This window comes from Camelus bactrianus, chromosome 35, assembly GCF_048773025.1.
Source record: "Camelus bactrianus isolate YW-2024 breed Bactrian camel chromosome 35, ASM4877302v1, whole genome shotgun sequence".
Classification (NCBI taxonomy): Eukaryota; Metazoa; Chordata; class Mammalia; order Artiodactyla; family Camelidae; genus Camelus; species Camelus bactrianus.
The window spans coordinates 20,794,165-20,818,399 of NC_133573.1; the positions used below are offsets into that span (position 1 = coordinate 20,794,165).

The following is a 24,235-nucleotide window of genomic DNA, read 5'->3' on the forward strand; positions in this document are numbered from 1 at the left end:
GAGAAATCTGAAGCAACAAGAACAAAGCAGGAGGTATCACATTTTCTGATATCCAGCTATATTGTAAAGCTACAGTCATCAAAACTGTATGGTATTGGCAAATAGCCCAATTGAACAGAATTGAGAGTGCAGAAATAAATGTAGGCGTATATGATAAACTAATATTTGACGAGAGAGACAAGGATACTCAGTGGGGAAAGCACAGTCTCTTCAATGAATGGTGCTGGGATAACTGGATATTCACATATAAAAGAATGAAACTGGACCCATATCTTATATCACTCACAAAAATTAACTCAAAATGGGTTAAAGCTTAAATGTAAGACCTGAAACCATGAAACTCCTAGAAGAAGACAGGAAACAGGAATAAAACTCCATGACATGGGTCTTGGTAATGACTTTTTTGGATATTACATGAACAACAAAATCAAAATTAAATAAGTGGGACTATACCAAACTAAAAAGCTTCTGCACAGAAAAGGAAACCATCTGCAAGGTGAAAAGATAACCTATGGAATGGGAAAAATATTTGCAATTTGTATATCTGATAAGGGGTTAAGAGCCAAAATATATAAAGAACTCATATAACTTAATAACAAAACCCCCAAATATCCCTATTAAAATGTGCAAAAGACCTAAATAAGTATTTCTCCAAAGAAAATGTAGGAAGGACCAACAGGTACATGAAAAGATACTCAATATTGCTAGTCACTAGGAAAATGCAAATTAAAACTATGGGGTATGATTTCATACCTATTATAATGGCCATCATCAAAAAGATAGATAAATGCTGGCTTGAATGTGGAGTGAAGGAACACTTTTATACTGTTGGTGGATTGTAAATTGATACAACCACTATGGAAAACAGTATGGAGGATCCTCCAAAAATTAAAACTAGAATTACCAAATGATCCAGCAATTACTCTTCTGGGACTATACTGAAAGGAAATGAAAATATTAATTTGTAAAGCTATCTGCACCACTATGTTCATAGCAGCATTAATTACAATAGCCGAGACATGGGAACAACCTAAATGTCCATCAACAGATGAATAAAGATAAAGAAGATGTGGTGTATATGTATAAACTGAACTGAAAAAATAATTAAAAGCTTACCAACATTTTTAAATCAAGAGACTTTTAAAAACCTGGGTTAAAGGTTTCTCTTGAAAAATTTAAAGATCTGGCAATTGTGAACCTGCATTTCCTCAGGACATCAATGAGTTGAAGACAAGGAATAGTTTTGAGTCCATGAATAGTCCGCAAGGCAGAGTTCTGATTCTTTCAGCTCATAGACGTCAAGAAGGGGAGGCAAACAGAAGTTACAGACGGCATGTGAGTTCCTGTTCTTCATGCCATGTAAGAAAATGATGAAATTGCCTATTGTAGATTAAAGAAGGACGTTCCAACTTCAAGATGAAAATAAATGGAGGGATAAACTGCTGTGGTCAGCTTTCATCATCTGAGCTATTTTAGAATTGAAAGAAACCTAATCATCCTTTTTGGCACTTTGCAGATGTGCCCTGTAACTAAGAGTTTAAATGACTTCTCCAGAGTTCCATGGTTAGTGTAGAGCCAGGACGTGGATCTAAGTCTTCTGGTGTTTGTGTATTTATGGTTGTATGTGCATAACATTTGTCAGGAGTTTCTCTCTTTCATATACAGTAACATGGGTATTCTCTGAGGAGAGGCATGGAAGGAGGACGGATGTGGGAGTGGACTTTTCACAGAATCTTCTAGAGTTTGATACATGTGAGTGTACTACTTATTTTTAATGACCTGTATTGACTCTCCAAAGAGTCATTTTCCCATGAATTATAAGAAATAAATATAATACAATAAATCATGTAAATTTAGTTATATAAAATGGTTACTTGAAAATGCACTTGTAATTCAAACAAATGGATCTAATTAAAAAGAAACAAGGGGCAGTTCAATTCAGACAACTCTACTTTTTGCTTGTAATCAACACTAAAACTATTTTTCAAAGCCATATGTTGCTTTTTCTCTACCTCTTATATATATAGTTAGGGAAAGAACTCAGCCTGTCTGTCCTAGGCACCAACCTGCCAGTTCTAAGATGCAGTATAGTGATGAGTTAACTTTACTCAGAGAGAAGTCTGGCCTTTGTCCCTGCTCCTGGGAGTTAACCTTTATACCCTTGGAATGTCCCAAGTAATAGGAATGTGTTTTTATTCACAGTGACCCATCAAACCATACCTAACAGTTTATGCTAATAAATGACTCATGGTGGGCATTCTGATAGGTTATGGGAAGGGATGACTCAGCAGAGGGGTTCTTCCTACACCAAAAGTCTTAATGCAAGGACTGGCCACACCAGAGACCAACCCTATGATTAAAGGGTTGGGACTTTGAGCCACGTGATTCCAGTCTGACTGCCAAGAAGAGGAGCTGGCTGGAGATTGAGTTTAGCTGTGTGGCTAAGGCTCCATCAACACGCCCACTTAATAGAGCCCCAGTGAAATCTCTGAACACCAGCGCTCAGGTGTGCTGCTTAGCTGGGCCCACTCCACATGTGTATGCCTGCACATGGACACGGGGATAGCAGTGAACCCTTCTCTCTTCCACGTGGACATGGAAGCTTGAGTTTGCAGCCCTCTCAGTCCCAAATTCCGCCCCATGCATCTTTTCCTTTGTCTGGTTCTGATTTTTACTCTTTACTGTAATAAAAAGTACTTTCTTGAGTTTTGTGAGTCATTCTACCAAATTATAGAACCTGAGGGAGTCTGTGGGGACCCCTGTATCTGTAGCCAGCTAGACTGAAGTGAGGGTAGCTCTGGGAACCGCCCTCTCCAACTTCTGGCTGGTGTCAGAAGTCTTGGGCAGACTTGACAGTCTGAAGGACTGTGTGCCTCACCTTGAGCTCAAGTGGATGGACTTAAGGTTTGCAGGAGCTGGAATCAAAAGGATTTGGTGATTGATTGGAAGTTGGTGTACTGATGTGAGAGGTGTCATGAATGACTACCAGATGTTAGACTTGGGTAACTAGGGACATGGTGGTGCCATTCACTGAGTCAGAGAACACTGGACGAGAACAGGTTTGTCAGGGAGACACCCCAAGCTCAACTGGACATGCTGAGTTTGCCATACGTATAAACCATGCATTCAGAGGTGTCTACCATGAAGCTCTCTTTATGTGTCTGAAGCTCAGAGGAAAGGTCTGTGCCAGGTGTGTCTAGATCTGGGAGTTGTTGGTATACAGAAGATGTCTGAATTTATGAAAATGACACACTTACCTAGGTGTGCACAAAGAGAAGTTCTAGTACAACTGCTGCTATGTAGTCTGCTCAGATGCATCAACCCTTGAGAGCTTTATCAGGGAGCAAAGGCTAGGTTGGGACAGAGGTAGGTGGGAAAGCCAGAGAAAGTTGAACTTCACGGTTTCTTTTACACGTGGCTGCCATCCTTCTCTCCTTTTCCTCCTCCATCCTTAAGCTGGACATTAAGGAGGTTGTAATGGAGATGGGTGGGTTTAGGCATTGTCTGGGGGTTATCACATGATCAAACTCCTGCTGCCATTGAAAACTACCTTCACAGAGCTGGACCTCCACTCCTTTTGCTAAATACAAGCAGTAACTATGTGGCTATCACTGACTTTTTTGTGAGGTGATGAGTGTGTTAATTAATTGGAAGGGGGAGATGCTTTCACAATGTAGACATCTCTCAAGTCACCCTGATGGACACTTCAGATATCTTAAAATTTTATATGTCAGTTAAACCTCTACAAAGCTGAAATCTTTTCAGAAAGTAAATTTAGAACCCCCATTGTTTTGTCTTGTGGTTTTCTTTTCTGGGAGGTGAAGAGATCTATTTTGCACGTAAGTATTAAGATTATGTTAATTTATTTTATTCTTAAATGTTCTAATGCCCTTGTTCAGCTGCGCAAAGAGTTTCTCAGAGGTACTCAATCCAACAACGACGTTTCCAAAGGTCTTGTGGGGAATTAGAAGGGTTTAATTCCCTGGCTGATCTAGTGTTGCCAGCCCATTTCCTGGCCAAGCCCCAAGACCCCATGGTGATACGGATTTCTGTCACGTTCAGATACATCAGGTGTTAAATCATACTCTGAGACAGAGCAAATGATGTAACAGGGAATCCTCAGCCTCCTTCCCTTGATGCCAATATTATAAAATGATTTCATTCTCTTCAGAACAGGTTATGACAAAATGGTCACTAAGCTATGGAAAGGCTGGGTTTTCGCCAATACCACTGTCTATCTCTAACCGCTTAAATTGCTGTGTGGTTGACGGGTTCTCATTATCATCTTCATTTGTCAGGTGCTTGAAAATAGCCTAGACACTGTCCCCCACAAAGAAAGGCACCCTACTGGGCAGGACGTGCCCGAAAGAAAGAGGAGGACCTCAGGCTGAGAGCAGGAAGCAGGGGTTCTATCTCCTGGGAGAGCCTTTAAGGTTTGCGCGGTGGATGGAGACTGCTCTCTGCTCGGGCAGGGCCGTCCAGCTGAGCAGCGCTCCCGGCCCAGGCGGAGGGCAGGGGCGTGTGGTTGATTCCCTGGCTCGGCTCTGTTTGCCTCCTGCTTTCATGCTGATCCCCACTCTGACCCTTTCTGTGCCTCACCCCCCAGCCTGACTCTAGAAAGACTTTACATCTGTAAATCTCAGAGATAGCCTTCCAGTTTTTGGTTTTTGTGTTGTTGTTGTTGTTGTTGTTGTTGTTGTTGTTTGTTTGTTTTTTCAGAAAAATACATAAAATGCTTGGAGGCTTGCTCTGGCCTCTCATGCTTCTAGTTACACCAAGTATTTCCAGAGCATATGTTGTCTACCCAGTTCTTCGTATGCCAAGAGACAATTTTGCCTGATCAAAACTGTTCATGGTCTTCACAGAGTCCCATCAAAGTGGCTATAACTGAGAATAATTTTCTCCTCATTACTCTCCTCATATTTAATGGCCATGTGAAGAAAGAAAGCAGATTAAAAGCTGTTTGAATCTAAATCACCCACTATTTGAAACTAAATGAGAGCCTGGGCAAGTACAGCCATAGCTCTTTTCTTTCTTTCTTTCTTTCTTTTTTTTTTTAACGTACTCAGGGATGTCCTGCTTTCCCAAGCCTGCTTTCCTGGCATGATGCCATGAGGATTTCTTCATATGTGTGAGGGTTCTTAATCCAAGTTCATGGCCATAAATGAAAATGCCCTTAGCACCCAAGGATTGACTTTCAGCAGATCGGCAATACCCTCGTCCCAGTTATGTAAGTAGATCCACTTCAGGGAGAGGGGACAGTGTCTTCATATTTGTGACAGTAAGAAAATCCAAGGGAACTATGAGGGAGCTTCTGCAGTTCTCCTTGTGTTCCATCTCATGATCTGGATTCTGGTTACACAGCTATGTCCTCCATGAACACTCATCCAGATGCACTTAGGATTTGTGAACTTTTCTGTATACTTTGGACCTCAGTAAGAGGTTTATCTTTAAAAACCTATTACTTTAATTTGTCTCCCAAAAGCCTCAGAAGCAGAAGACACCCAACCCATGGTGAATCTACCCAGAACTCTGCTGTCCAACGTGATATCCACCAGCCACATGTGGCCTTGGAGTACTTGAAATGTGGTTGGTCCAAGTTGAGATGGGCTTCTAAGTGTCATATACATGCTGGATTTCAAGGACATAGTATAAAAAAGGGCAAAATCTATTATTCATAATTTAATATTGACTGTGTTATGTATATTAGGCTAAATAAAATATAATACTAAAATTAATCTCACCTGTTTTGTTTGGCTTCTAACAAGTTTGACGTTACATGTGTGGCTCTCACTGTATCCTCTTGGACAGCATGATGCTAGAGTCTCTTGGCTTTCTCACTAGGCTGTGTATGAGGTCAATTATTGGACATCCTGGCTTCACTCACTCACACTTAATTTTTCCAATTCCCATTAAAATATCACAGAGTATTTTATGTTCTAGGGGAAAAAAAGAATTCTTTACTTATATTTATAAACTTAGGCTAAATATATACAAATTGTACTTAGTCATTTAAAAAACTGACACTCATGTAAATTGTGAATTAATAACAGTGACTAGTGTAAAATGTTTTAATGGTATAAATAACAAAAATAACACTTGCAAAATGGATAAATCTGCAAAGTCAGTATTCAGAGACTCACCAGTCCAGACCACTATAGCTAAGGGAAATAATGCATTCTTTTTTGGGTTTATAGTCTTCCCCTTTGTCTAATATTTCTGCTTTCTGCTGGATATTTTTTCAGGATTGATATTCAAGCTGTGAAAAACATTCTTCCATCAGCAGAATCTGGCACAATGGCAGGATCTTCAGATAGCAGGGTTGGCATTTTTAAAATTCACTCTGGATTTGTTAAGTGGTTTGCAGCTGAGAAGCAGGATGAGCTGACTTTCCACTGTATGAATTTCAAAAACGCTCAAAGACAAGCATCTCCTTAAGAGTTAAGATATTCTGTAGGCCATGTAATCAGCACATTATCAAAATATATGCTCTTTTGATTATTATAGTAATCTTAAAAATTGCTAATTATGTAATAGCATGCTAACTAAAACATAATTGCAGATAATACATTATTTGATGTGTATTCCTATTATTGGCAAACTCTGAAACTGGTTACTTATTATTCCTAGAAAAATCAAATTTTGTCCCAAAAGTGTTAGACTCAGTCAAGGCTAGAAGCTCTTAAGCAGGCTTAGGAAAATTACAATGTTCTTCCATGACAGTCACTGGGGAAACATTTATCAATGGGGGTTTGAGAAAATTGAGTAAACAAGAGTGAGTGAAGACGTCCAGTAATTGCATTCCTCTGTTTGCAGAGGTTCTAATCCTCACTCTAAACTGATTATTCCCACTGGGAAGAGCTCACAGTTGGAACATTTGTTTGTTTTTATATTAGCACTAACCATTTTTACATTTAATAGCTGTTGGAAAAATCAAAGACTGCATCTGCACGACAAACATGTTCTTTGAAAGCAGGGGACTGTCAAACAAATTGCACTTACTATTGCACTTGACTCAAAGATTGCTCTACCTGTTTTATTGCAAACAAGGTGTTGAGAACAGGAAGAGTGAGGAAAGTAAGAGGAGGAGGAAAAGGGGGTAAGGGAGTCTGTCAAGTAGAGGAGGGAGGAAGAAAGAGAATGGAACAGGCCATCTTCTGGGAGTCGTGCAAAACTGGATGAAAAATAGATAAACGAGTTTATCTAATATTTTATCTAAATGGTATCAGCAAGTGTAAGCCTATCCAAATTCTTCGGAAATTTCTCTGGAAGGAGCGAGCAGAATGATAAAACAGCTACAGTTAATAATACTAACAATCAATCTTTAGAGCCTCGTAGGTTGGGAATTTAAAATATATTTTGCTTATAGCAGCCCAGAAGAAGCCATCTCTTACAGGCATTTGGTGGCTGCCTCCCCAGCATACATTTCTTTCAGCTCTTGTTCTAACAAAACCCCAACTTCCCCAGGAGCGAGTTTCCGATGTGACTAATAACCTCACCTCCAGCTCCAGGGTGAGCCCTGATTGGCTTGAGTCAATCAAGATATCCTATTTTCCAGGCCACAGAGCTTGGTTCAGAAGTAGGCATGTGATCCAGTCAGTGCGGTGAGACACAAGAAGAGATGTTTGGGGGCTCTCTGTGAAGGAATTATGAGAACTTCCTATAAAGTGCTTACCCTCTCCCCTGATAGACATGATGAAACTAGCTAGCTAGCAGGGGTCTTGAGACTGTTATGGAAACCACCTTGAAAATGACATTGACTCCATGACACACAGAGAGGAGACAAATAGCTGGATCCTTGGTAGCACCTTTATTTGTTAAATCAATTTTTAAAGATACAGTTAACATAAGATCAAATGTATCTGGTTTATAGTGTTTATTTTTATGTTGGTTTATATTGTTTCTTTTTAACATTTTATTTTGAAATTATTTTATTTTTTTTTAGGTTTGTTTTGGTGGGGAGGGGATGTTAATTAAGTTTATTTATTAATTTATTTTTAGAGAAGGTACTGGGGATTGAACCCAGGACCTGGTGCATATTAAGCACGCACTCTACCACTTGAGCTATACCTTCCCCCTGAAATAATTTTAGACTTATAGAAAAGTTGCGGAAGTAGTACCCAGCGTTCCATAGACCTCTACCTGGCTCCCTAGTGTCATCACCACTCAAGAGGTCATAATATCCTTCTTTCCCTTGTCACCATCCACCTTCAAAGAGTGGTATGTGCCACTTCACAGAGTGCGATTCTGCTGAAGCGCCTCCTGTCTGTTGTGCTGTTATCATCATCCACTTTATTTCTCCACGTGGTGAAATCCACAAATAAATTCTCGTTACTGTTGTTTGGCATCGTCAGTTATTTTTAAAATGAGTATAAAAGTTATTAAAACTTGCTCACATATTTACTATTTCCAGTATTCTTCATTCCTTTACGTAGATCTGAGTTTTGGGGGGGTTGGGGGGGCCACTACCCTAAACATCAAGTTTATTGTGCTGTTCTCACATTCCAAACCCAACCCCCTTTCCCAATGGGGGACAGCTGGGAGAAAAGGAGAAAAAGGCTAGAGAACTTGATACCCCCCACCTCCCATGCCGTAGGAGAACGGAGGTCAGCAAACAGTCCATGCCATCCAGCCCAGCGGGCTAGGGAGAGGAAGATGATGGCAACTCCAGCACAGCTGGGCTTGCTTAGGTGCCAGAGATGTAGGGAAGAGGATGGGGCAGCAACACAGGAAAAGCTTTCTTTGCAGATCCAAGAAAGGAAACTATTTTTGGAGCCAGAAAGGAAAGACCTTGGGATACTTTCCTCTTCCCCCAGGTCCTTAGGAGCAGCAGGCAGCTTCTGCACACTTTCTGTTCAGGAGGCCACTTAGTGGCTGGGGGAACAGGCCTTGTGGAACAGGTACACAGGATGCTGGAGGCCATTGGAGGCCATTGGAGGTGTTGTGGGGTGTGGCCACAAGCTCATAGCTGGAGAAGCCCACCTCTGGGGATGTCAGGTAGGAAATGAACTGCTCTGGCTTCAGCTGGATTCGATAGTAGTTCTTGTAGATTGTTTCCGTAAGGGTCTTTCTCTTGCCGTAAGATGACCAAGGTTGAAGCTCCAGGACCAGGATGCCCCCAGGACGTAGGTGCCGGTAGATCTGGCGAAACATATGCTTCAGCCCCTCGTCTCCCGAGTTCAGATGCACCCACTTGGTGAGGCTGAGACAGAGCACCACATCATACTCTGGTGTTTGGGCCTCCACCAGCTCATCTCGATCCAGCACATAGTTACCTGTGACGGAGACAACATTGTTGGGGAAGACAGATGTGTCAGCTCCAACCAAGGGCACTTGGGTGCAAAAATGGGACCCCGACTGGCTGACAGTGAGGCTGGGAAGCAGCTCCTCTTTCGGACAGTTGTGGTCCCTTCCTCAGTCTCTGCTCCTGGGTCCCCTTCAGAAGTCCGGGGTGGCAGACGCAGGTCTTCGGACAGGTAGTGTCGGATGTTTTGGTGGGCGGAGCGGATGAGCTGGGCATCAATATCCAGGCCCACCATGCGGGATGGGCCCCACTTACAGGCAATGCTCAGGGTCAGGTGGCCCACATTGCTGCCCAGATCTAGGACGTCCCAACCCCGAAACCACTCAGGCTTCAACACCCGAAGGTGCCCATCCTCACAAGAAGGATTGTGGTACCCACAGTACTTGCAGTAATTCCTATACTGGAACTTGCACTGTTGCTTTTTGAAACCTGCTGCAGGTAGTGGGTGGACCCGGTGGCGGCCTCCCCCACTCCCTCGGCCCTTTACCTTGGGACCCTGGCCTCCACCCCTGCCTCTGACTTGCTGGAAGTCCTGCGACGTTTGCGATGTCGTGAGGATGAAGATGGGGGTGCAGAGGTAACTGAGACAGCTGGAGGGGCTGAAAGGGAGCCTGAGGGACCCTGCAGGGCAGATGGAAGGGGTGACACGACCTCATCCCTGCAGTTGATGGCTGTGTTAATTTCATAGGGTTGGGGGACGTCCCAGTTTTGGCCCCTATGCCGCTGCTGCTGTGTGGTGCCCTCCCCATGGAGTGAGGGAGTGAGGGGGGCTGTGGGAAGCACAGAGTGGCTATCGTTCCCTCCAGTTGCCTGCCTCTGCTGCTGCTGCTGTCCCCAGTGTCTATGCCGTTTCCGACCAGTCTTGAGTGGTGAAGCAAGAACTACTTGGGCCTCATCAGTGCAAGTATTCAGACTGAGAGGGTCAGTAATATCTTTGGGGATGAGGCTATCCACTGGATCTCGCCCCTTGGCCGGAAGTGGGGATGACTTAGGGGGCCTCTGCATTGAGTGCGCGGCTCACTTCCTCATCCAGGAGGCTATTCAGGTTCAGCGGATCAAAGATATTGCCCTCCAGGAGGAAGCTGGAAGGCAAGACAGAGTCACAGTCTGAATTAACCCGCCTGCGCCTCTTGAAGGCTGGATGTTTGAAGCCTCCACCACCTCCCCCTACATTACAGCTGTTTCTCCTCTTCCCCCCACCTCCCCCCGGGGGTCGGTGGGGCTGATAGCCATTACGGGGTCGAGGAGGGGGCAGGGGGGCCCGGTTCTGTTCTGCCCCCTCCGCGTCGCTCCTCCCCCACGCCCGGGGGGAGCGGCTCGCCTGTGGGGATCGGACAAGCGGGCCTCCCCGTGCGACTGCGCCTGGGGGCCGCCCCCTCGTTGCTGCTGCGACCGGCCGCCCGGAGGGGTGGATGCAGCCCCGGCCCGCGCTGCGTCCCGCCGCGGAGCTCCCCGGAGGCGGCCTCTCGTGCGGCTGCCCCGTGGGGCCGCCGCCTCCGTCCCACTCACCTTTGAGCGGCGGCGGCGGGGCTGGCACCAGAAACGGCTCCTTCTCCGCGCCCTCTCGATCATTGCCTCCCCTTATTCCATCCCAGTCGAGGGAAACCAGGGGGGACCAGGGGACTTAACCCCTCCTTTCTAGACCCCGCGCCCTTCCCTTTCCCGAGTGCGCGTGCAGCTCTGCTCTTGATCTGAGTTTTTATTAGAGATCACCTTTCAATGGCCTGAAGAATGGACTTTCTTTCATATTTTTTATCGTGCAACTATGCTACCCATGATCTTCCCAGTTTCTCTGTTTGCCTGAAGATTTCTTTATTTTTGCCTGTCTCTTTGAAGGATATTTTTGCTAGATAGAGAACCCTAAGTTAACTTTTTTCCCGTTTCATCACTTTGGAAATGTTGCTCCTCTGTTTTCCAGCTTGTACTGCTTCGAAGTCAGCGACTATTCTTTTTCCCTCCCGTGTGTAATGTCTCCCCTCCTTCTCTTCGCACTGCTTTTAATATTATGTTTATCTCTGTTTCTCAACAATTTGGTTATGATTTGTTTTTCATTTAATTTGAAAATTTGGGGGCTATTATTTCCTCAAACACCTTTTTCTTCAGATGACTTCTGTTTTCTCCTTTCTCCCCTCCTTCTGCACCCCAATTACATGAACCTGGACCACTTGGTACTTATTGTCCCACAGGGTGCCAAGGCTCAGTTCATTATTTTCACCCTTTTTTTCCCTTTGTTTGCTTCAGTTTGGGTGGTTTCTTTTGCATCATTTTTAAGTTCACTGATCTTTTTCCCGTTGCACGTCTAATCTGCTGCTGATCCCATCCAATAAAATTTTTATTTTGAATATTGTATTTTTCATCTCTGGAAAGTTCCATTTTGTTCTTTTTAAATATCCTTTTTTCTCCTCATTGTGTTCCTGCTTTCCCTTAGATACTTGAACATATTTATAATAGTTGTCTTAAAGGCTTTTTCTGCTGATTCTGTCATTGCTCTTATTTCTGGATCTTTTTCTGTTTTTTTCTATATTGACTGACTTTTTATTGGGTGCTGGATATTGTGAATTTCATGTTGTTGAGTATCTGAATTTTTTTTTCTTCTTGTAAAGGGTGTTGAACTTTGTTTTGATTGACAGGCAGTTATTCTCAAGTCAGTTTGACCCCTTGAGGCTTGTTGTATTAAAGAAAATTTTTAAAAAAGTTTTTTACTTCTCCAAGTCCACCATCTAGGCCCCCAGGACCAGCCTGCTGGGTTCCTGGCCACAACTTCTGTCATTCCAGAAAAAAGCCACTTTAAAAAGCAGCTGAAGTGACCTTAAAAGACCAGAGATTTTATTTTTTTAAGAGAAATCAGTTTACCTGTTTTTAAAAAATTAAATCTAATTCACTTGCTCACCTAGGGGAGATGGGGTGCAGGCAAGGACGGCACTCACTGCTCCCCACCCCTCGCCCATGCCTTCTGCAGCTGCAGGGTGCATGCTCCGAAACCTCCACGTGGCTCTCTTGTGCTTTAAACCTGCTGCTCTGGCAGGGCCTTCTTGGGGTAGCAGGCATGGAGGGCTTTTGCGGCCCAAGGGGCCAGCCTCCCCTGGGATCATGTGCCTGGTGTGGCAGCAGGCTGTGAGTGGCCGACCTGGCCGACACCCTGGATCCTTTAATCAAGTATGTGATTCTCCTCCCAAGTCCCAGGGCGAGACCCCAGGGCATGTCCCTGGCGCTTCTTCAGCTTTGTTTTCACTGGAACCTTTGTATTACGCTTTGATGCAGCTGCAGACGTCTGTGCCTAGCAATATTTCCACTTGACCAAATATCCTAAACTTTCTCATTTATATGCAAAAGAAATAGTTTTAGGTACCTTTTTATATAGCAAGATAAAAATGGCATGCGTGTAATCTAAAGTGTCTCCAGCGAGTATGACCTTGTATACTGTTATTTTATTCCTTGTAACGAAGTTGCAGGGCAGGATCCAGCCTCAGGGTGGCCCCCAGATGCCTTACTCACAAACGACTGCCCTCGGTCAGGGAGGACGAATGCTCTTAAACTTTCAGGGTTTCTTTCTTCCTGCAAATTTTGGACCAAAGTTTTGTTTCTTTTTTTTTTCTGCCTCTAATGCTGGGACCCCAGGAGCTGGGGCAGCCACTCTCTGGTCTTAACTGCCTCGTCCTGCACTCAGGGGTCTAAGGGGCTCCCGCACACAGGCCCCATGCTGGCCAGCCCTCCCTCAGGGTCTGGGCCCCAAGTTTCCATGTCACGTGGAACAAGGGTGTAAATATTTATAATTTTTTATACCTGTTGTAAGTCACAAGGGGCAGCACACATGGTTTTTTATGGTGACAGATGTATATTTTGATAACAGTGGTTACAGGCTCAGTGTTGTAAGGGGAGCAGGCAGAGTCCACTGCCTGCCGCCAGCTTGTAATGTGGAGAGAACTGAATTAAAGCAATTTTATAACAACTTCTACCTTTTCTGTAGGCTCTTTTTTCCTGGCACATTGTAGAAGGCAGCTGGGCCAGTCTGTACTGGACTTTGAATAAACTCTCTGTACCTCCAAAAAAAATTTTTTTTTTAGATTCCACAAATAAGTGATATCATATGACATTTTTATTTCTCCTTCCAGCTCACTTCACTTAGAATGACAATCTTCAGGACCATCCATGTTGCTGCAAATGGCATTATTTTATTCTTTTTTATGGCTGAGTAGTGTTCCATTGTATACATGTACCACATCTTCTTTATCCAGTCATCTGTTCATGGACATTTGGGTTGTTTCCATATCTTGGCTGTTGTAAATAGTGCTGCTATTAACATTGGGGTGCATGAGTCTTATCTTTGAGGCTTGTTTATAAGCTTTTTCCAGGTATGTCTAGAGTAGTCTTTAATAAAGGACTCTTTTAATTCTGCTGCTAACATGTGACCCTTCTGGGATTGCTGCCCACTGCTCAGAATGTTCAGCAAGGTCTCTGCATTCCACCCAGTCAGAACCTGAATATCTCCCAGCCCTGCATAGTCTGTGGGAATGGCTCAGCTTAGCAGGTGTACAGATTTACACATTTCTGGAGCTCTGTCCCTGCTGGTCCTCTGCTTGGCTTTACCCTCCCTGCACCATGGTCTCAAAGAGGCTGCTGGTTCCAAAACATGCCATCCCTGCTAAACTGGGGAACCTGCAACACAGCTGCCAGTCTCCAAACCACACCACCTCTGTGGCCATCCTGACAAATAGGTGCCTCATTCCTGCTTCACTCTTCAATTATATCAGTTCCAATGAAGCTGTGATGTTGGAACCAAAATCATACCTGGGACCCTAACTGGAAGAAAGCCTAGTATTTCACTTTCTAGTCTCTGAGCTCAGGGAGGCACACCAGGAGGAGGCTGCTATCGATGTCGAGCAAACCAATATATATATTTGCCCCACACGGTATTTCAAACCATCAGAAAGACACAGAATGAAATTCATTTAACAGCCATAATCAAACCATCCAGCTTAAATGGATGTTAACGCTTGTCATACTTGTCACACTTGCTTCGGATTCTTCTTAAAGACATAAAGTTGAGCAGATATGGTTCACGACTTATTTGTACTCCTTTCAGATTTTATCCCCTTTCCCGGGGGTAATCACTATTTTGAATTTTCATTCATTTTATTGATATGTGCCAAGAAGATACATTAAGAATATGGCACATACAAATGTGGCTCATATCTCCGATGCCAAATTTTTCATGATTTCTCATCAAAACGATAGTTTTACCTGCGTGTAACCCCTGTGATGGACACCTCCTTTTGGTCTCCTGGGGTGTATGTAGCCTTAGCTCTCCTCTGGGAAGAGGACATTTGGGGAAAAAAATCTTTTTTGTTTCTCCAGCTATGTCATTTTTCTCAGGTACATGTGGTTCACTGCTTGCAGACCACAATGGGTTTGCTGCCTCTTCCCATCGTTGACTGAGGTGAATAGGTCTGTGCCTCCCCCAGTGGTCCCAGCTCTCACCTCCCTGGACCTGCTCTAAAGTGAATACATACAGGAATCCATGAAGGTTGAAGCAATTCTTGGCTGAAGAGGTCTGAATCCTGCAGAGTTGGGATATCCTGGGACCGGTGTTTGGGAAAGTGCCGTCGCTCTGGGTCAGGAGGGTCCTAGAATTTCTAAAGTCAAACTACTCCCACCGCTCAAGAGAATCAATTTCTTCCTGAACCTGCCCTACCCGTAAAACATTTGTATTTTTCCATGAACATTCTTTTGACTTTATTTCTTGCAAACAAATGCCCTGACTTTGTGAGGCACAGAGAGCATTCACAGCCTCCCTGCCCAGAGTTCCTTCACGATGGAGAACCTCAAATCCAATTACATCTCCAATTCCGAGAGCAAGAGGAAGATGCACCGATGATGGGGAGAGAAAATCTCAGTGCACAAACATTTCACCAAAACCCATCAACACCCTAGACAGAAGGATGATCTACTTTATACTCAGGATTTTTCCAATATGTGAATCACAGGACCTACCCCCCCCCTTTTAAACTTCTTTTCCAATATATTCCTATAAAACATACTCTGTCAAGCGACAACCCCCAGCAGCAGATGATAGCATATTTCTGCCAATAGGGAACTGTTACAATATGGTTGTGGTCTACAGAACTGGAGGTACAATTCTAATTACTCCATTTTTCTTTCACTTTCTTTTATTCAGTGACACCCTATCTCTCCAGATCTGGTTTCTCTGTGGAAGAAACTGACACTGTGCTCCAGAGTGATTTTTTTTCTCTGTTTCTCTCTACCTTTATCTCTGTAAGAGGCAATGGTCTGTCTACAAAAGTGTGTTGCCCCACTATTAAATTTTAGAAACGAAGACTTTTTAGAGACATCTAGTATGTATCACTTATTTTCAGAGCTGCTTTATTCCTGAGGGCAAAAGAAAGAGACAGCTGACCTCTGCCCCTGGCTAGCTGGCAAAACCCTAAATGATTTTTCTTTTCTTAATTTAAAAGATGGCAAAATGATTTTTCTTTTTTTAATTTAAAGGAAAGTGATTTGTCTGTGGTGAATGGTCGACGAATAAATGAGCGGAGGATATGTACAATCAATTTGCCCAAGAGGCTGGGTAAAGCACTGGATGAGCACACAGACTGCAGAGGATTGAATCCTGGCTCTTAAGCTGAATTTAAGTCTAACTTTGGACGTAACGCTTTATCTCTCTCATCCTGTTTCCTTCCCTGTAAAAGAGAATAATAATGTCTAACTCGTAGATTTGTAAGGATCATGTGAGTTAAATTTCAGATGCACCTGGTACCTAGTATTAATTTTTTATGTTACTTTCTATTATTTACATTTTCTAAAACAAACTATTTTGGAGAATAATCTTATACTAATGCTTATAATGATTAATTTTTATCCTTTGGGGAAATGAAATTGATGGAAAATTTGCAATGGAAATATTTGACTTAGAATTTCCAACTAATTTTACCATTAGTATTGAAATAGATATATATTACATGTTGACCAGATAGACACTTACAAAATATTTGAAATCATAAGAAACCCATGAAGTATTATTTTAAATGTTTTATCACAAATTTCTGCTGCTCATAACATGGGAAATAAACATGAAAAAAACAAATCTTTATTCATAGACATTTGCCCAGGGACCTCGATATTTAAAGCAACAATAGGTAACTTCATCAAAAGTTTTGTAGAAAATCTTTTCTCATTGACTTCAATTATAATTTCAAGGAAAAAAATTAGTAGCACCTCTTAAATTTTGTTTCAGGCACATTCTATTTCAAGTTCCCATCACCTTATGTTTCTGACTGACTGGGCCCAAATAACCATCTGTTGTTAGTTGGGAGCAACTAAATAAATTATGATGCATCCACACAACAAATGCCTAAAGTTGAAAAAGACTCCTATGGGCTAGTATGGGAAAGAGAGCCCCAGTGTTAAATGAACAGCGAAATGTAAAATGGTATGTAGTATACACATGTGTGTGAGGGGCGGGGGATACGGATATAAATCTGTATCTGCTGTAAGTACGTAAAGTATCACTGGCAGGATACGGGGGGAGCTCCCTGGCGTCTGTTATGGAGGAGAAAAGGGTGGATCGAAGCAAAAATAGAAGTGAGATTTTGTAATGTATATATTTTAATGATGTTTTGATTTTTAAAAACGTGATGGAGTACCTATGAGAATATAGCTTTTTTAAGTCTGTGACAATGACAGAAAAAAAATACTATATAGTGGAAAAGCAGGTTATAAAGTAGTACTTCCAACATGACTCCATCTTTGGAAATTGCAAGTTTCTCTGTTCATATACATAGAGAGATATAGTGGAATTTTTACCAAAACTGTAATGCATGGTAAAATTTCAGGTCATTTGGGCTTTCATATTTATACTTTTATGAATAACTTGAATATCCATGTTTAAAAACAGTTAAACTATTAGTAAAGGCTGACAAAAATCAAGGAAGCATCGGCCAAAAAAATAAAAAATAAAATAAAGGAGGAAGGAAAGAGGATGAAAGAGAAAATGAGGAAAAAGCATGGCTATAAAAAGTCATCTCTTTTGGGGGAGGGTATAGCTCAGTGTTAAGAGTGCATGCCTAGCATGCACAAGGTCATGGGTTCAATCCCCAGTACCTACATTAAATAAATAAATAATAATAATAATAATAATAATAATAAACCTAATTACCTCCCCTCAAAACAAAACAACAAATTTTTTTAAATTCATCTCTTCAATTCCTGCAAGATTTTGCTCACACTTCCCCTTGTCTGATCTCACCAGTCTGTTAACAGTGTAATTTGGACCCCTCCCCTTGCCCATCTGATCTCCTTCATTCAGCATTTCTATTCTGTTCTTCCATAACACTTACCATGTTCCAACACATGGTATTTTCAACCTATTTAAGTACATAGAAAAAAAGCCTGGCATTTAGGAGATGCCCAATAAATGTTTGTTGAATGAATAAATGTGGTCTGTACAGAAAGCTGGTGTTCTACTTAACTGGATGATGGAACTTGCCTCATTGACTGACATCCCTGCTGCAGAAGGCTGAGAACTTTTCTCATTTTGAATTTGCAGTTCTGTACACAAAAACATAGTTTGTTTAAGTCTTGGAGAAATTGTTCAACAATAGGAAAGTTTGTAAATACATTCTGTACATCATCATAAGTTGCTAAGGAAGTGGTGTTAAGCTTTCAAACAAAAAAATTGAGTCACATGTTCCCTTATTTGTCATTCTATTTTCCTTGGTCTCTGTCATCTTTCTCCTATTTTCTCATAGATGGATTTTGTTCTTGTGATTGGGACCTCAGCAACATGAGGTCATAGAGAGGGAAAATGGTATGGGATCTGAATGGGCTTGGGGCTGGAAACTGACCCCTTTAGAGAGATCCAGAAGAATGCAGCAAAATCCAACTTTATTCAAGCAGGGTGATATCCAAAAAGACACAAGAGCAAGAACAGCTGGGCCAAAGGAGTCCAGAAAGAGACCGTTCTTGAGAGAGGAACTTAGGAAATGTTCTGAGTCACCATTTTCTAAGACACGTTCTGCAGAAATACAAATTCCCATAGTTATTAATAGGTTTTATGTGAACAAAAAGGGTTCTGTATTCAAATCAGTTTAAGAAACACTGAGTTAGATGATGTTTCTGTAATGCAAGACTTCCCAGAGCTGCTGTAAAATGTGATTCTCCAAGGGGGATTTCCATTTGCAGCATTCCCCACTTTTTTTGTTCCTGGAACCCATTTCTCTGCAGGTCATCTTGCAGGATGACTCGGCCATCAAGCACACTTTGGGAAAAGATAAAGGGGCCTGGTTCAAACTGGTCCCAAGTTTTCTGCCAAGCAGTGTGGGGTTTATGTCAGGGCTCCAACGCCAAAGGACCGAGGTGCAGCCCAGTCTTCCATGGATGGCTGTGTAGCAGAGAGGACAGGCCGGGCGTGGAAGTCAGGTGGACCTGGTTTGGAAGGCTACCACCACCGCTTTCTAGCTGGACGGTTAGGGGCAAGTCATTCAATCTTCTGCAATCTTGCATTTCTTCATCCGTGAAATGGAGATGATAATGCCCGCCTCTAAGGGAGTGGGGAGGAATTAAATGAGGTATTCTCTGTAAAGCATTTAGCATGATGCCTTACACAGAGTGAAATTTCGGTTAATGATAGTAGCATTTAGTATTGGAAAATGTCTATATTTTATTAGTGTTGATGTTCTCTGGGCTGGTCCAACTCTTCACTGGGGTAGAGGTGTTTTGCACCTCCATGGGCACTTTGGTTTCCAAATTTCTCTTTCTGCCTGCAGGGTCTGTAATTGCAGGAATCATCCCGGACCCCACCGGGCAATGGGCTCAAGTTGTTGCTTTCCTCCAGATCTGGCTGGAGAAGTTCAGGACTGGGTCCTGCTGAGCTTGTACATGAAAATAGGCAGCGCCTCCTGCCTAGAAGTCCTGCAGGAGGCTGTGAATCAATGTATCCTTATTTCTTCTTTCCTTACTCTGCCTTCATGTAACATTTGTAGCACCAACCCAGCGGCTGACCTTTAGTTAATGTAGCAAACTCTCTACAAATAGAGAGTTGAGCAGATGAGTATTTCTTCCATGTTGCCATTTTTTTCTCATCAAACTATTGACGATTAGCTAAGGCTTTTTATAAATTCCGTAGAGAACATGCCAGGCTGTAAACATGATTATCCTAGCTGCTACTACATCTCTTTTGGGCCCAGTGCAGTAGACTGCGTGGCACATGAAGGGCTGTTTATTAACAGGAATTCACATTACCTACAATAATCATTATTGCAAACAATAGCTTTCTTCACCCGGTCTAGATAATTCCTCATGGGTAGTGACAGGATAACAAAGCATCCGATTTACATGTTTAATTCATTCTAATTTTTCCTAAACTGCTTTGTTCATTTTTAATGTGTGCTTTATCCAAAAATACTTGCTTGCATATGCTTTTTCTGCTCATAATCGTGTTGTTTAGCACTGTCTAACATGACCCAGGTATATGGGTCTCTCTGATTTGCTATCATAGGGAACTGTTGGAGTGGGCAGCTGGACTCTTCCAACCATTTTGTCCAGATTTGGAAGGGGCAGGTGAACACATGACTTCCTCTTCTATTTGCTTATGAAAATTGATATGACTGCTTTTTAAAGAAAATCCACAGGAATTTCCTGTTTTCTACAAAAGCATCTTTATTTTTAGATTTTAGATTGATTTTCCTAGTCTTTTTTTTTTTTTACCATTTCTTTAAATCAATTAAAATTTCTAATAGGAAAAAAGAAAGAATTTGATTAAAATCAAATTACTTTTCCACAAAGAAAAGCCAGCTTGGATCTGAACTCTTCTAAATTGTATGTGTTCTTTCATTGTTCACTCAGTCAACAAATATTTATTGAGCACTGGCTGTTGTAAGACATTATGTAAGATGCCATGAGTGAAATAAAGATAAATTAGCCCCCATCCCTTTCCTCAGCAGGCCTATAGATTCATGGGTGAAACAAGATTTAGATGCAAATGTTTGTAACAGCACTTACAAAGGAATCAAAAGGAAAAGAAATAAAGTACCATCCATTGTAGCTCAGACAAGGAAGAGATGACCTGTTCCCGAGGGAGGGTTTGTACACGCTGAGGTGTATCCTCTCCAGCATTTCTGCCTCTTTCAATCTATTCTTGATGTTGCCCTTGCTCTATGCGATTGTTGGGTTAAAACTTAGAACCAGACATGTCACCGGCTTCCATGCTTCTGGGGTGGAGGGGGGCTGAGGTATACAATATATACAAAAACTTAACAAATACTAAAGTGCAGATTTTCAATCTAAAAGATTACGTTCTTGTTGCATGTATTAACTTAGAAATAGCCCTCTTCAATGTTACCATCTACAAAAGTTTTACCTGAGCTTTGAAACACCAAGGGATTAATTCTCTTAACACTGATCAAAGCCAGAAGAAAGATGATCAAGGCACCACCTATAGAAGACACAGAGTAGCAGATAGCAGTGCAGGCTGAAAACGCTTGCAAACAGATGCCCTGGAACACAGCACTGGCCTGGAGGAAACTAAGAACACATGAATCACTTCCTCACCGAGGAGCAGGAAGGCCACTGTCAGCCTGCTGATGAAGAGCAAAATTTAAAATAACCTTACTAAATTAGAGAAGTGGTCAGAATTCTTTTTTAAGTTCTCCGAAGATAAGTGCAGGGTGGTACCTTCAGGAGAGGGAAATGAACTACACAAATAGAAGAGGAAAAGTGACTGGTTACAGGCGAGAACGTCTAAACAGGAGTCAGCAATGAAAACAGAGAAGCTGGGGTCAGTCCTAACACCAGCTTTTAAACCATCGCCCAGTGTTAGGCTGCAAAAACAAGAGCCTGGAGGGACAGCGAGGCCGTCCTCCATTTACATGTGATATTTGCCAAACTTTTCCTGGAGCACTGGGTCCATTCCTGGGTTCTATAGTTAGAACGACACCAAGCACATGGGGAATGTTCTATCCTTAAATTGAAGCAGGATTAGAAAATAAGACCTAAGCAAAAAAGTAGGAGTCTGAGATTGTTCAGAAGAGAAAGCCAACCCAGCTCCAAGGGCTCGCGGGCTGAGGCGCCTCTCTCCCCGCCCCTCGCCGTGGCCCTTTCTCTCCCGAGCACCTCGGAGCACCTCGCAGGTGGAGGCGGTGGCGGCGGTGGCGGCAGGGACCAAGCAGCGGCGTGCGGCGTGCAATCAAGGTTCTCCAGTGCCACAAGCCCATGCATGCCGAATATCTGGAAAAACTAAAGCTGGATGGTTCCCCAACCAATGGAAACTCCATGGCCCCGTCCCTGCCAGAGAACGATCCCTAGTGAATGGCAAAGGTGTTGGTCAGATTTACTTTGAAAGAATCAAGTATGTGAATCCAGTGATGAATGAAATTGTGAAGACAGGTGAGCTCTTTTACGCTCCAAAGGACACAGCTCATCCCATGCTTTTGGACACTTCCACCCTGTTTATTGCAATGACTATTCTCCAGGTTGTTGCACTACTATTGTATCTGTACAGACTTCTAATTTGGCACCTATGGCCTTTTTTTTTTTTTTTTGAGCTTTTATGATTATATGTCTATATTTACCACCAGGTTCTATGACACTGAGTGCAAGGCCCTTATTTCCTTAGTCCTTTTATATATCTAGCATACAAGACATCACTTGAAATATGGTAGATATCACTGAAGGTTTGTCTAAAAAATATTTTGTAATGACACTGAGTGATAAAGCATTTACCATCTAATCTGGTATTAGTACAGTAAATGCTGTCTGTTTAGCTTATATGTGGCTTTTGTATATCAGGTGTCACACAGGAGTTTAAAGGCAGCTGTGAGATATTAGGTATTACTCATATGTCTATGTTGTCCCAGACATTGTGTGCCTCTTGGTGGCAGTACACTACACCACCTATAAAATATATTTGCCAAAATTTTGAACCTAAATCTGACTGTGCCTCTAGACATAATTTCTAATCTATAGAAAATACAAGGAACAGAGAAACATTACTCTACATCACAAGAAATGATATCAGCAGAATCTGGACTGCAGGAAACTTGACAGGACAAGAGACCCAGTACCTTCAGTAAATGGTGCAAGAAATGGAGGATGAACCTATTGATTAAAGGAGACTTAAGAGACATATCAACCAATTGTGAAAATGGATCATTTTTTGGATCCTGATTTGACCAAACTGTAAAATAAATACGTTTATGAGACAATCTGGATAATTTGAAAATTGACTTGATATTTGATATTAGCTGGAATAACAGTATTGTGGTTATGTTGAAAATAAGAGTCCTTTTAGAGATATATCTTCAACTATTTACAGTTGAAATAATGCCTGGAATTTGCTTTAAAATAATAAGTCTGGATGTTAAGTGTGTTGGAGATATTGATGAAACAAGACTGGCCTTGACTTGATAGTTGTTGGAGCTGGGGGATGGTTAAATGATGGTCATTATATATGTTCCTCTCTACTTTTGTATATTTGACATTTTCCATAATAAAAAGTTAATAAAAATTTTAAAAAAAAGAAGAGAAAGCCAAGAGGTGACTAGATTGGTGTCTTTAATTGGCAAGTTTATGTATGTATGTATATGTAGGACGCTGTCATTGTCTAGATACCAGCATTCATAACCCTCCCTTCCCCACCCTTCTCCTCAGGAACATTACACTCTCTAGTAACTTTCCCCTCAAGTAGAATCTCTCTCTAAGCTGAATCCGATCGTCACAGCCAAGGACCCATGCACTCAGCCACTTATGCCCACTCAACCATCTCTCCAGCTGTCCCATCATAGCCAATGCACTTGAATCTTCTATATTCACTGCCCACCCCACTCCTGCCATTTTCCATATATTTCCCCAATGCCTCCTTCTGGAGTCCACTCACTTCTCCATCAAAACCAGTCTTGCTAGGGTCAACATGACCTTTGTTTCCCTAGATCCAGAGGACACATCACAGCTCTCAGACCACATCACACAGCAGTATCTGACACTGCTCGTCAGTCTCATTGTTTGAAATAAAGTCTTTCCTGGGCTTGGGTGATGCAGGACTCTTCTTGTCTTCTTTCATCTCTGGCTGCCACCTCTCCTTCACACACTCATCTTCCTATACTCAGCCTTTAACTATTCACCACACAGTACCAGTCCCCCTCTCTTTTTCAACTCTGTGTTCTCTTCCTGCACGAACTGATCAATCACAAATGTTCTCAGATGACTTACAAATGTGTATCTCTAGACCAGACATTTCATCATAGCTTCAGACCCATTTATCCACCTGCCAACACATCATCTCCATGTGAATGTCTCAAAGGTATGTGTACGGGTCCAGAATTAAATTCATGATCTTCTCATCCACCAGGCCAAGGTCCTCATCTACTTCCCTTATCTCAGCAAATGGCACTCCCATCTTTCCTTTTGTATAAGTCAGATGTCTAGGAATCACTCTTAACCTCCCTTCTCTCCCTCACTCACATATTTATTTTATTTTATTTTATTGAGTTATAGTCAGTTTACAATGTTGTGTCAAATTCCAGTGTAGAGCAGAATTTTTCAGTTATACATGAACATACATATATTCATTGTCACATTCTTTTTCACCATGAGCTACCACAAGATCTTGTATATGTTTCCCTGTGCTATACAGTATAATCTTGCTTAACTATTCTATATATAACCTGTCAGTATCTAGAAATTTTGAGCTCTCAGTTTGTCCCTCCCCACCCCCTGGCAACCACAAGTTTGTATTCTATATCTATGAGTCTGTTTCTGTTTTGTATTTTTGTTCATTTGTCTTTTTCTTTTCTTTTTTCTTTTTTAGATTCCACATATGAGCGATCTCATATGGTATTTTCCTTTCTCTTTCTGGCTTACTTCATTTAGAATGACATTCTCCAGGGACATCCATGTTGCTGCAAGTGGCATTATGTTGTC

General features: G+C 42.1%; 1 non-coding gene and 1 pseudogene across 1 annotated transcript; both read right to left on the reverse strand.

The window, feature by feature from the left end:
* Nucleotides 1-7,721: 7,721 nt before the first annotated feature.
* Nucleotides 7,722-21,535, reverse strand: LOC105079281 (7SK snRNA methylphosphate capping enzyme pseudogene; annotated as a pseudogene).
* On the reverse strand, nucleotides 8,002-8,074 carry TRNAI-AAU (transfer RNA isoleucine (anticodon AAU)). Its single transcript has one exon. It is a non-coding gene; the product is annotated as a tRNA-Ile (tRNA).
* Nucleotides 21,536-24,235: the final 2,700 nt, after the last annotated feature.